The sequence below is a fragment of the Pezoporus wallicus genome, unplaced genomic scaffold (assembly GCF_028554395.1).
Source record: "Pezoporus wallicus isolate ANWC-B61680 ecotype Strahan unplaced genomic scaffold, APGP_CSIRO_Pwel_v1 contig_593, whole genome shotgun sequence".
NCBI lineage: Eukaryota > Metazoa > Chordata > Aves > Psittaciformes > Psittacidae > Pezoporus > Pezoporus wallicus.
This window is the reverse complement of record NW_026642342.1, coordinates 4912028-4925360: the sequence shown is the minus strand read 5'-3', so window position 1 is coordinate 4925360 and position 13333 is coordinate 4912028.

Here is a 13333-nt window from a genome sequence, read left to right as displayed (position 1 = left end):
GTCATCTTTTTCCCTTAATTCCTTTCATGATAAACTATTTTCCCTCAAATACACAGGCCTGAAACAGCCTGCCCAATTTTTGCAACAACAAAACCAATTGACTCTGTAGGAGCAGCCTGACTTGGTGATCACAACAGGTCTTTTTTCTTTAGACTACTTTTACAGGTTACATAGCTTTTTCTGCTTTTCAAGTAAGTTCTTTCCCAATTTAACCATAATAATAAATAAACATATGTATTTTATAAGTTTTCTATCAAACTGCTACTTCCTTATAGAAGTCTGCAAGTGGCATTTTATATTCTAATTTCCTTCTGTTCTAAGATATTCTCTTGGATTCAAAATCTGAACTGTATCAGTATTTTGTGTTATTCAGTATTTGGTGAAGAATGATAGTATTTAGCAGGTCATGGTTTGTATGTTGAAGTCTTTTCATTCAAAAGCCATGGGTGGTCTAGTTTTGAATACTTTTTTTTTTATTTAATATATAAATCCTTGGGATAAATAATCTCTTCACTGAGGAAATAGATGAATGTATTTTACACTATATGTAACAGAATTTAATAGAGGAATCCTTCCATTGTCCTACCTCTATAGTACTGTCAGCAAAAGAATTACAGTGTTATTGGTGAGATTAAAGCATTGCAAGGAAACACATCATTAGCACTTGCAACATTTTCTTTGGTATATATTAAAATTAAAATATATTACAACTTTTTTTTAAAAGTCAGCTTTTGCTCAGGGACCAATATAATACATCTTAGAAATGATTTTTCTTCTTTTTCAATAATTTTGATCTAAAGAGACCTGTGACTTCTTGATTCATTATTCCTGTTGGATATCTCAGTCTTTTAGGGGTTAGATAGTAACTAGTTTGTCCCATTTCTGTTCCAATTTTGGGTGGTCTTAAACCAAGAGAGTTTCAAAAGGGTTGTATTTTTTTTTTTTTTTTTTTTTAAGCATCTGCCCTCCACATTTTACTCCTTAATGAAATAATTTATTTTGTTCTTTTCTTAAGGGGAGTTAATACTGCATAAATGCAATACTAATACCATAGTTTTCCTGCAAGAAGCCAGACCTGTTACTTTAAGGATGTGCACTTCTCCTGTAGTAGCTTATGAAAATTTAAATTAAAAGGATTTAATAATTTAAGCAGAATAGTTTAGTGACTGAATATTGAAGAACAGAGGAGCTTGAAGTTGCTAGCAAAACACTAGACATTTCAGAGAATATAGTTCAATGCTGCCTTCAGGCACTGATCCTTGCTAGGTGCATGCAGGGTGGAGATGCTTTCAGAAATAGATTATTAGTTGAACAGAAAAGTTGAACAGAACTGCTACTCTAGTAATGACTTTTAATCTTTAAATATATATTCCATTATATATTCTATATTGATTAATGAATTTATTATACACTAAAGACCACATAATTCCTTTAACAGGGGTGTTTTGATCCTAGTTAAAAAATAGGTTGTTGGCAGAGGGAAGGAAGGTGGGAAGGCAGAGGGGGAAGTCAATTCAAACTGCACTTGTTCAAATAATTACAGTCACCAAAGTATTCTCACACGTTTGTCTGGTTCTTGTATGGTAACAAAATCCAACCCTGAGCCCTCTTAAATGTCCTCCTAATTTAAGTAATCTCTATAGCGTTGTTTTGGGGTTTTGTTTGGGGTTTTTTGTTTTGGTTTTATTTTTTTTTGTTTGGGTTTTATTTTTTTTAAAGTATAGCTGACATGATGGTATCTAAAGATCCTATTACTGTATCCCTTGCTCCATTTCTTTTGTATCTTCCCACTGTTTAATTATGGACCTCATATATATCACAGTAGAAACTGGAAGCTTCTTGCTTGAGGGACCTTGACCGAGATCCTGACCTTAGTGAAATCAAGGAGGAAAGTGGGTTTCAGTGTCTTAAGTGGCTCCAGGATTTCACCCCTGCCTTTATTCAGGACACCTCTGGACAAAGAGAACAAGAATGAAGTGCTTGAGTATTAAGCCAATTATCTCTTTTAATTAGGATGTGTATAGAGAACTCTTAAACTGAAGAAAGGGTGAAATCTGCTGAATAAATTATTCACAGTAATAGTCCACCCAGCTCTAGTTTTGACAGAGATAAAGCTGCAGTGGCATCAAAGTGTCTGCTCTTAGAGAGTGTTGTTCTGACACAGATGTCAAATGACAAATCAACATGAGGTGAACAGATGAGTCTTATTCCCTGCCTTGCTCAGCTGGGGAGATCACTAAGGGTGGTCAAATAGGCTCCCACAATACTCTTGGAGCATCCTTTAGTTGTAAAAGATAAATAAAACTGACCAGGAGGTAACTTCTGTAATTCCTTAAATCTGCTTAGCAGATATCACGAAGGGTCGAATACAAATAGCTTGGGAGATTTTTACCACAGCATGGAGGGAAAGGGGGAGGGAAATAAGTAAGATCTTGTGTGTACCTCATTTAAGAGTGAGAAGAGACCTGAAAACTTAAACCAGTTTTTCTATTGGTGAAATGGGAGTTGCTAAAAACGAGTTCAGCTGCAGTTCATTTCATCAGCACTAACTTTACCTCCATGTTCTTTGCTGGTTTCCGGTAAGAAATCTTTAAACTAGGTAGCAGTGATGGGAATTACTGAGGATGTTACGAACAAATAGAGATTCAAAACCTGTTCTGGGGAAAATGTTCTGACCGTTTACTGTTTTGCAAAATGCCATAAAAATGATAGTTTCCTTTGGGTTTCTGTTGCCCTGTGCAATTCCTGTATCACCTGCTGAGTAACTTCATCTTCTTAGCCCATTTCACATAAAACTGAGTGGTTAATCAGGGAAAACCAAAACTATTGGATAAAAGGTGGTTTAAACACTTCTTCAGGACAGGCATGTAGGAAAGGGCCTCACTCATTATATTCATCATCCATGTAGGGCTTTGGTAGGACTATGTTATTGTATAATGTTAGAGCAGTCCTGTCTACGTGCAGAACCTGATGTGGCAGCTGGGTGCCATGGAGTCAGGCAGTAGTAGCTTCAGCTCCGCAGCCACAGAAAGGAAACCAGAGAATTCAGATTGGATGCCTCTCCAGCTATCAAGCTGTCATTTATGCATTTTAAATGGCCTAACATTGATAATGGTGAATTTCCACTGAAAAAAATCTTTACAGAAAGATTTTACTTTGGGTAATAATACAGGCTGTTAGGAAAAAAAATCTTTAATTTCTTAAGAAAAAAAAAAAGGAGGGAAAAAAACAAAAAAAAGAAAAAAATTAAAACAGTAAGTACCTTTTCCTGCTTTTGGTTCCTCCTCCTGTGAGACAGCACTGCCTTTACAGTCTTTGTCCTGAATGTAACATTTCAAGCCATGATTTAAAATCAGTGTAATTTTGTATCAGATTTTTGGCATTCTTTTAATGCCTTTTTAGAAACTCTGTGCTATGCGGTTTACAGTCCTTTGACATAGTGAAAATCCTTATTTTGCAGTGATACCTTTTCATGGAGTAAAGATGATAATTAATATATAAGGTATCTTGGCTAAAGTTCTGTAGCTTTTTTGTTCCAGTATGCTAAAATTGGTATAAAGGAATATCCTTCACAAAAGTAGAATTCTACTAAAAATTATCATACTGTTAAGAACTGTACATCATAGGCAAACAATTCATGTAGAAATATGTGCTTGTTCCTTTGAGAGAGGTGAATAGATAAACTGTCCAAGGTACAGGGAAATAGAGCATGGATAATGTGGGTTTGAGATATTCTGTTGCTTAAGTGATGCATTAAATCAATATTCTGCAAAGCTTTTTCTTGTTAACTTATTTACTTGGCTGCTGTCGCAATTCACCATTTAGGTCATCGTCTTTTTTAAAAAAAAATATTTTCTTGTGGCCTAATTTAACTTTATCTAATACTTCAGTTCCTCAAGTAATGAAACTTTTTAAAATGCTGAAATGATAGCTCTGTTTTAATGCCAATATTTACACGGAAATTCTTTACTTTGTTAACAGGCTGAGGAAAGAATTGCCTTTCAAATGAATTATTAGTTTATCTGCATGAAAATCTATTACTACTGTTGAATAGGTGAAGGAATGAAAAGTGATGCTGATAAATAAAAAGGGGAAATTCCTGAAGTTCTGCAAAGAGAATACTGAAAAGGAAGACAAGTGTTTTGTTTTTTTTCTTCAGCTATTTTAATATTTACATACATCTGCATAAATGGAATCTCAGAAGTTGCTTCTTCTCAACAGCCAATATTAACTGTTCAAAAATAATTATGGAGATAATTAGTGCTTTGTGTAATAGGAGCCAAAGGTGTGCACTCATAAGAGGTACTTCAGGGAAACCTTCATTCTCCCATCATTCATAATGCCTGAGGAAGAGTCACAGAGCTTCAGTACCCTGGAGGTATTTTGCTTGTCAAAAACAAAAGAAAGGGCAAGTTCTGGATCATGAGTCACCTCTGTTGTGCTAAGATCTTACAGAGCTTCAGATAACAAAATCATTTTAAGACAAGCAATTTATACAATTTTCTTTTTCCTTTAATCAAGATTCAGAAGGGTAAGATCACTCACTTCCCTTTGTAAACTGTCTTAATGGTCTATCATCTATACAGTGCTGTCTGCGAGATACCGTTTACATAACATGTAATTAGTCACAGTGTCTAGGCAGGCATGTTGCTGCATCTGTACTTCAGTTTTAGATGATGGTTTAGTATTTTTTAAAGCGTTTTTGAAGGCATTATGAGTGAAAGCCACAGGGCTCCCTTGAATTTTGTTTTAGTGTTTTTGTTTTGTTGTTTGTTTTTCTTTCTAAGCAGTTTCCATTTATTTTAAGCTGGACCAAGAAACAAGCTTCCAAAACGAATTTCCTCATTCTTGTTAGGCTATTTTAGAAATATGGGTGTTCAAATAATGACGAAAGCAATCGAGTAAATGGGGGGGGGGAGTTAGGTGAAGGAGACTGCAGAGATAATGATTGATTATTTAAGAAGGCAGAAGAATTAAAATGAGTCATGAGGAAACTAAAATTGCCAAATACTGAAGCTTGTAGAGGAGAGAGATTGGGAATGCCTATGTTCCTTGTCTGTCTCCAAAGGGATGAGAGAGGTCTTCTATCTAATCTGAATATAGAAAAATCAAATTCTTTTCTTAGGAAAGGATGTGCTTTTTCATAAAATGTGTAATTAAATTGTTGAAGAGTCATAGGTTAGACCTGTTTCTTAATTACTGTATGGATACAGACAGTTTTGATGCTCTTCTATTTTGTTCTTCATTCATTCATAGTCTCTCCCCCGCCCCTTCCCATCAAGTTTTGTTAATCTGCGTCTATGATGCCTTTTCTCACGTACCTTTCTCAGTTTGAGGGATCTGAATGCAAAACAAAACATCTACTGTCTTGCTATCTACACTGCTTCAAACTGCAGAACCTTTTAAAAAATATATACAGATAGGGCAGCAGTTATATTTCGCCAGTACTCTGAAAGGTTGTTATGTGGTCGTTTGGAAAACAAACAGGATTCGCTGGCATGTTATGGAAAAACTAAGGTAGATCTTGTTGATGTTGCTTATATAAGAACACTTTTGCCATGTATCGTTTTCCATAAAGAAAGCCACCAAGGGAAATAAGTCTGATTTTGAAATCTGATTAATACAATTTCAAGTATGTGTAAGCCATTGCACTCAGTGAAGGCAATGGTGAAAGAGAATTATCTGAAGTTAATTAAACTAAATTCAGGTTAATAAATATTTATATAAATATCACCAATTATATAAAAAGGGATGACCTTTAACTTTTTTGTTTCTACCATAGCAACATTTTTTATACTTTTTATAATATGTTAATGATTTTGAGGAAGTATTCTATTATATTTTTATTGTGGAATGTTGCATGCAGTGAAATGTGTCCATAGTATGGCTGTCAAAAGCAGTGGAAACTCCATTTCCTAACTAGACAAAACACCTAAACTGCATGAAGCAACAGGCTTTGTAATCAGAGTAATTGTAGAATAGGTACTATGGCTACTCAAATGTCACAAGAAACTGAATCCCATGTCAAACCAATAGCTTTTAGTATGTTCTTAGTGGGCTAACAGCACAGGGAGATGCTATCGCTGACATGGAACAAAATACACCCAGAAAAAAAAAAAAGATGGAATAGCTGAACTGCTGAGAACAAGAAGTTCCAATGAACAAAAAATTCACCAAGTCAAAAATGTAAAGTGCTGACCCCCACCGACCTCAACAAGTTGTTAATTAGTAGAGGATTAACACCCTTTTCATGTGGTGGCGATCTCTAGAAAATAATGTGCATGCATCAAAGAACTTCAGGGTCTAACAGAAGATTAACCACAAAGATTCTGTGGATTATAAAAGTGGAATCTGAAAGGGGCAGTGTACTGTCCAGTTTGCAATTTTTAACAAATGATCAATTCCTTTGAAAATAAAATATTTTGGAAAAAAGAAAAATGTCATTAAAAACCCCCACCAAAACACAACAACCAATCACCTTACTTCTATTGCCTTTATTTCTCATTTCAGGGTCTTTAACACTTTATACCAAAACTTGTTAGGGAGAAATCTGGACACATTTTAAAATGTTGCCAATTTATTATAAGGTGAGCAATAAGGAAGTATTATTTCTGAAATTAATTTTCCAAAAGGTCTTTAAGAAGTTTAATTCCTATTTTCTACAGCAAAGGACACCAGGTTATTCAGTAGACTACATAAAACTATGACCCGAGATGAATACTGCAAAACAAAGAAACAAACTAGAATTCCCTCATTCTTTCCATTATGGGTCTAGTTTTGTCTGATGAGGGTTCCACTGTGTTTTGTATTAGTGAGGAGTAGCAGCAACCTACAGCATTTTGGATGTTGGCGTGCATTGGAGACATTGTGCTGCTGTGAACCGCTGGTGCAGGGATGGGGGCAGCAGAAGGAGGAAGAGCCCCAGGCCCAGCACTGCCATCAGCAAGGCAAGCGCAGCCTCCTCAGCCCCCCTGCTCTGCAGCTCCCGGCTGTGTCAAGGGTCAGACGAGCAGCGCTCAGGAGCCCCTCGGTACAGCTGTGAGTGAGGGAAAGCAAACGGGCAGCCAGTCAGTGTTAGCGGGCCACTGACGGGATCCCAGCAGTTAAAGGCTTAAATTGCAATGCATTGCTGTTTTGGCTGACAACGATTGAAACCATACTAGCAAACACAAGCAGAAATAAGGCATTTTGGAGACTTCTACAATTGCCACAAGTTTGTAAGTGTGTTTCTGATAGTTTTGTATGCAATGCAATTTCATTCAAAGATGTATTGCTTTCTCCAAGAGAGTAGGTTGCTACTTAATTCTGAAAATGTGGGTAATATTCTGAATGTATCTGCTGCACACAATATTTTATAATTTACTTTTGTAGCAGGTTCATAACTTTAATTCTGATTTTGGACCTCTGAGGTCACATGGGCATTGGAAAGCGCATGTACACTGTGCTGGTTTGCAGATGCCCAACAGGGTGCAGATGGAGGACTGTGTCCCTCCTGGCTTGCTTTGTATCATGATCTGTGCTGGCAGTGAAGCCGCACACCTCAACTAAGTGGAGAATGTGAAGAAGCTGAAACCCTGTAAATGCAGCCAAGAAGTGTGTGACTTTCAGTGCGTGACTTTCGCTGCTCTTATAATTGCCAACGTCAGAAACTTCTGCACGTCAGCTGTCCACTGAGGAAATTTATGCTCAGCCCTGGCCTCACACAAGCTTGTGATTTATGACATGGAACAGTGGGTTGATGAGCACTGTTCTCTTGTTGCAAAGACCCTCTTTAATTTCACTATATAGACAAATATCTGAGCCGTTAAAAAAATGAAACTCTTGGTTTGCTTAATCACTTGTAGGTAGTGAGTTCTGCAGGTTTAGTTATGCTGTAAGAAAAGTACCTGTCTTTGTAACCAAAAGAGAACTTCTGTAACTTCAGTTTTATCAGAAGTACAGTATTTGTGCTTTTATAGGCCAATAAATGCCTATTACAGCATTTCTTGCCTTTTATTTTTACTTCACTCATGCCTAGCTTTATCTTAGTCAAGTCCTTTTTCTTTTGTTCTTTCTGTGTAACAAAATTGGCATGCTTAAGTCTTCACAATGGACAGATTATAGAGCAATTTATATCAGGAAAGGGGAGTAATGGTAATTCCAGCAATGGGTTTCAGTACTGCATTCATTGCTGCACTCATCATGAGGAGTCCATGATTTGGCTCATATTTAAGGTCAATCTTCAAGTGCTGACAATGGAGGAAAATATTTTTCAGATAAACTGAGTGAATTGGACCTGGAAGTTTCTGAAAGATAATAAACAGGAAGTGGTGACACTTCTAGACACATTTCTCAACACAGCCGGAATTGAAGCACACAGACGTGCTCTTTGTCATGAACTTGATCTCCCAGTGCTTGTATTTCCAAGGAGATATTACAGCATTAATTGTACTCTGATGCTGACTAGGACATATTCTATTGGTATGTTTGGTTTGTCTCTCCCACCTGTTCAGCTATTAAATAAGCATTTGAAGCCTCTTGTTGATGCATAGGTCTGCAAAAATATACTATTTAATTATGCCCAGTTAATTCCCAGATTTTCAAAACATAACCTGATTCAGCTTCAGGCTTTATATGTTAATAGTTAAAAAGAAAATGAGAAGATCCAGTCTTTTTAAGAGGAAATTAACATAATGAGCTCTAGTCATATGTAACCATATAAGAGAAAAAATATTGGTAGCCTAAGTAACTAGTACATTAATAGGCACTAATTTAATTCTTTTTTTCAGGTAAGTAGGATGTTAATTCAGAAAGGGTTCATATATGTCAACCAAAAGCATGACTCTGATTCTCTATTATGATTGCTTCAGGATTCTGATGAAATGCTGCCTGTCAGTTATCTCTCTTCCTAATTAGATAAATGTTTCAGCCAACATTCTTGGAGGGCCAGATTTATTTTTTTTCTTCCAGAAAAGCTCACATAAGCAACTTTGACATTTGCTTTCTGTGTTCAGGCCAACAGAGTTGACTATTTGAGTATAGTTGGAAAGCAAGTAAATTCACATGAATATTCATGAAAGGTGTTCTTTCTGATCTAGGAAGTGAACCTAGAGAGATATATTCTGTTAGACCTCCAGCTGCACATCTGTAACTTTCCAGCACCACCTATATTACTGTACACCAGAGTAAGCCTCTCTTTCTTTTGTTTTTATCTAAGACAATATTTCTGCAAATACTTGAAACTACTCAAGTCATGCCTCACTGAAAGGCAGCATTGCCCTTTCCAGCAGAAATATATAACTGGGGATGGGAGAAGTGAGACTTCTCCTTTTTAATGGTTTTAAATTGGTGTAAATCAAGCATGAATTCTGCCCTAAGGTGTGATAGAGAGAAAAGGCAAGAACAAAACCAGATAATTTTTTTTATATGGTTTCCTGTAATTTAAACTCTTAAATCTGAATGAATCATTCATCCAAGTTCCCACTCTTTTCTCAAGATTTGATGAAATTTTATCATTTTCATTCTTCAAAGGTCACAAACAGCATCTTTTTTGACAGTAACTAGAATTCAGAAGTGCTGCTTAAAAATACTCAAAGCCAATGTATAAATTTTAAAAGATTCACATTCCTGGACCTGAATCAGTGTTTCACTACTTGCTGTTTGTTTTCAATCCTTCCTGCTAACAAATCCAAATGAATTTTTTTACAATAACTGAAATCCACACTCACTGAGGCATACACAACTTGGAATTACTTAGAATAAAGATGGTGAGCGCAAACATAGGCTATACTGGCTTTCTTTTTAACATGATCATTAGACTTGGCAGTTATTGGAAAAAAACATTTCCTTGAAGTGACATGGTTGGGATTCCATATCCAATCAGTATACATGGTAAAAGCTTTAATATGTGGGTGGTAAATGAGTCTATGTTATCCTGAGCTTCTCTTGTAAAACTGACCTGTAGAATTCAAGATTGAAGTTACTGTGCAATATAGATTCAGTCCAATTGCAAGACTAAGTGAATCAATTCAAGGTTTTTTCTTGAAGGCGCTGTTTTTCACAACTTTTGCATTCTCTTTCCCTGAAAAAGGAGTATGGAGGAAGTGAAGGAGCAGATTTCCTTGTTTTAAAAAGTTGAGATTCTCATGGAAAGCTTAGCAGATCAACAGAAATAAAAGGGTGGGGAAAGATATTGGCATATAATAATCCTACTCTTCTACTGCTCCTGCTAATTCCAAACTTAGTCCCTGCATATTACATGGTGAGAGCTATTCTTATTATTTTACTTAATGCTGTTCATGTTAAAAGTTAGGTTAGCACTGCACATCCCATTTATCACAAACCCAGTATGGAAAAGCCATATGGTGATCAAGGCTGGGAATTATGCCCCAAGTTTCACACTAAATGCACTTATATGGTCTTATGGCTACTTACACTTGGTGCCCATCTGTTAGGATGGCAGGGGGCCCACTGTTAAGTTGGCCAAACAATTGCCCTCGAGGATAGTTGCCAGACAATGTTTGAGCTTCAGTGGGTAACATAAGCAGTGGAAAAACCATTGTTTTTGCTAAAACTGCCTCCTTATACCAGCAATGGCTTCTTATGCATGGTCATAATTGCTATTTCACATAGAAAATATATGAAATAAAAATCTGATATTGATAATTTCTGCCCATTGCAGTGGTACGGGTTATATTGTAGTGAGCGGATGTAAAAATCTTCAGGAAGAAATGTTCAAGTCAGACTTCAATAGGTTAAAATTATGAATGTTTAGTACACAGGAGATTTCACATCAGATAAAAAACTAGAAAACAGACTGATATATCAGTGGCAAAACTAAAAGACACAACTTCTAAATATGCTTCAGAAATCTTAGCACACAGCTTCAGAGAGGAAAGATTGAATGATTCAAGCTGGTATCCACCATTCAGAAGGTGGGATGATATCTGCTAATTTCAAACAACCAAACATATTTTGCTTCAACATGAAGCCAAGGAATTGAAAGTATTATTTTTGAAAACAAACAAAACAAAAACAATTCCAAACAAATACAAAAACCCAAACAGCCTTGAAATCTAAACCAAATTGGAACATTGGAAACAGTGAATGAAAATAAAGGTGGGGAGAAAAATATAATAAAGATAATAAGGAATAATGGTGTACATGATATAGCAAATCAATTTTTCAAGAAAAAAAGGTAGAAATTAAGAAAAGAGGATGGAATCTGGCACCATAGAGGGGATATTAGAAGCAGTGAGAAGCGAAAGTAGACAGGTTTGTTTATTTCAATTAAAAAACATACATTGTAATAGTATAAACTAGGAATTGGCTACCTTATATATAAAAGCAGTCATGACTCCAGGAAGGAGAACCAAACCATAAGCAGGAAAAAACATGGAGTCTAAGAAAGAAAAATAAGCTTTCATGTGAAGGGGAGCTGGGGAAAACAAGAAAAAAACAAACAAGAAATTAAAAGCAGGTGGTAGCAATTGAAGTTCAGCTCTTTCATTGAGTTGTGTAGATTAGGCCTTAGTAGATCTGAAGCCTTGATTGCTTAACAGTCTAGCTGAGAAGAAAAGAAACTGTGCTGCTCTCAAAGCATTTTCTGGGTCTGGACATCTCTCTTGCACCTAAAAGGTATATTTTGTTAGAATATTGTCTTTGCCTATACTGATGATGGTTAATTTCTCACTGCAATGAGACTGTTTTCTGTACCTGTAATTTTCTAAGTGGCTTCGTATTCTCATTTGAAAAACCAAGCAGAAGTATGTTACTGAAAAATACCAATAATTTGACATTAAGACTTCTCCTGGGAGTATCACAGTTTTGATGGGGGTTGTATTCAAAAAGGTCTCTCTGTCTAGATTGGTGAAACAAAGAGCACAGTTTGGTGGTAAGAACAAGTGATTATGATGGAGAAATTTGCATGCCAGGTCTTATTGTATCTGGTTCATTCCAGGAAATGTTAGTTTCTTGTATGCCAGGCAACTGGAGTCACTTTCTGGGTTTTCTGGAGGAAATGGAGTTGTCTTGTTTTCATCTTGAAAGAGATCACTGAAATGGAATATTTTTAAAACCAAAAATTTCCAGGGTCACAGGATGGAGCCGTTTTCTTTGAGGCTTCAGTGAGGAACAGATGATTACTGAACAAGTATGTGATGTCCCACCCCAGAAGGGTTCAGTAGGTAAAACTGGTTGTAGATCCATTGTCATAACTCACATTGGATAACATGGAGGAAGGTCTAATTCCTGATATGAAGATGTTAGTAACCAGCTTGATCTTTTCCAGTCTGAGCGGACGCCATTGAAGTAGTTGGCTAAATAAATGCTTGAATCAGAATTCCTGATGGTGAATCTGGTCACTTTTCTGTCCTGTTTCTACCATTCATTTAATAAATGGGTATTTTCTAAAGTAATTGTGAAGACACTCACTATTATGTGCTCCAGGATATTAGGTCAAACATGCTAAATAACAATGTAATCACTGATGCAAAATGGTAATTTTTCTTAGGATCCTATTTTTTAAGGACCTCTCACTCTAAATAAGTTTGGTTGTTTTGTGTTGGTATTGTGCCATTTTGTAGCAATCATAAGATTAAGGGTTTAAAAATGAGGTTCTGTATTCTTTAATGTGTCTTTTCGTTGCATCACATTTGTTTAGAGGAATTATCTAGATTAATATCGACTTGCTAGGAAGCTTCTTAGATGTGAAGAGAAATGTGAATTTAATTTTGAGCTTGGCCCAGCATCTAAGATTAAACACACAAGAACCTAGTTGTGCAGCTTGTTCTGGACCTGAACTCTAACAGAGACTTTTAAGTTTCCCTGAAATAATTGGAACACAATACCTATTAGTAACCAGTAATTTAAGCAAAACACTTTCAGTTTTAACAGATGGGCCTTTCAAAATCAACTATATGAATCTAGTTTATTTTGAGTGTTTTGTTCCTGGAGCGACAACATTTTCTTTAATTATCATAGCTCTTACTTGCCTATTGTGTTTCATTTGTCTCATGACCACATTAATTAGAAGAAAAGATTATCTTCTGTACATGACATTTCAGTTCCTGAATGAACAAGGACATGAGCTTCAGGCAAGTTGCATTAATTTGGTCTGTATAGAAATTAATAACAAGTGTACTTCAAACTTTACCATAAAAAAATAATAATTTGAATATTTATGCATTAGAAAAGGCCATTCCTGACCCATGGCCAAGAGATTGTTTTGTTGATTTATCCACATGAAAATATTTGATGTTGGCAATCCATTACATGAGTGATTTTTGAAACAGAGCATAATGTTCTTACAAAGTCTTGATAACAGGTTTGTTTCTTAGATGCTTGATTATGACCT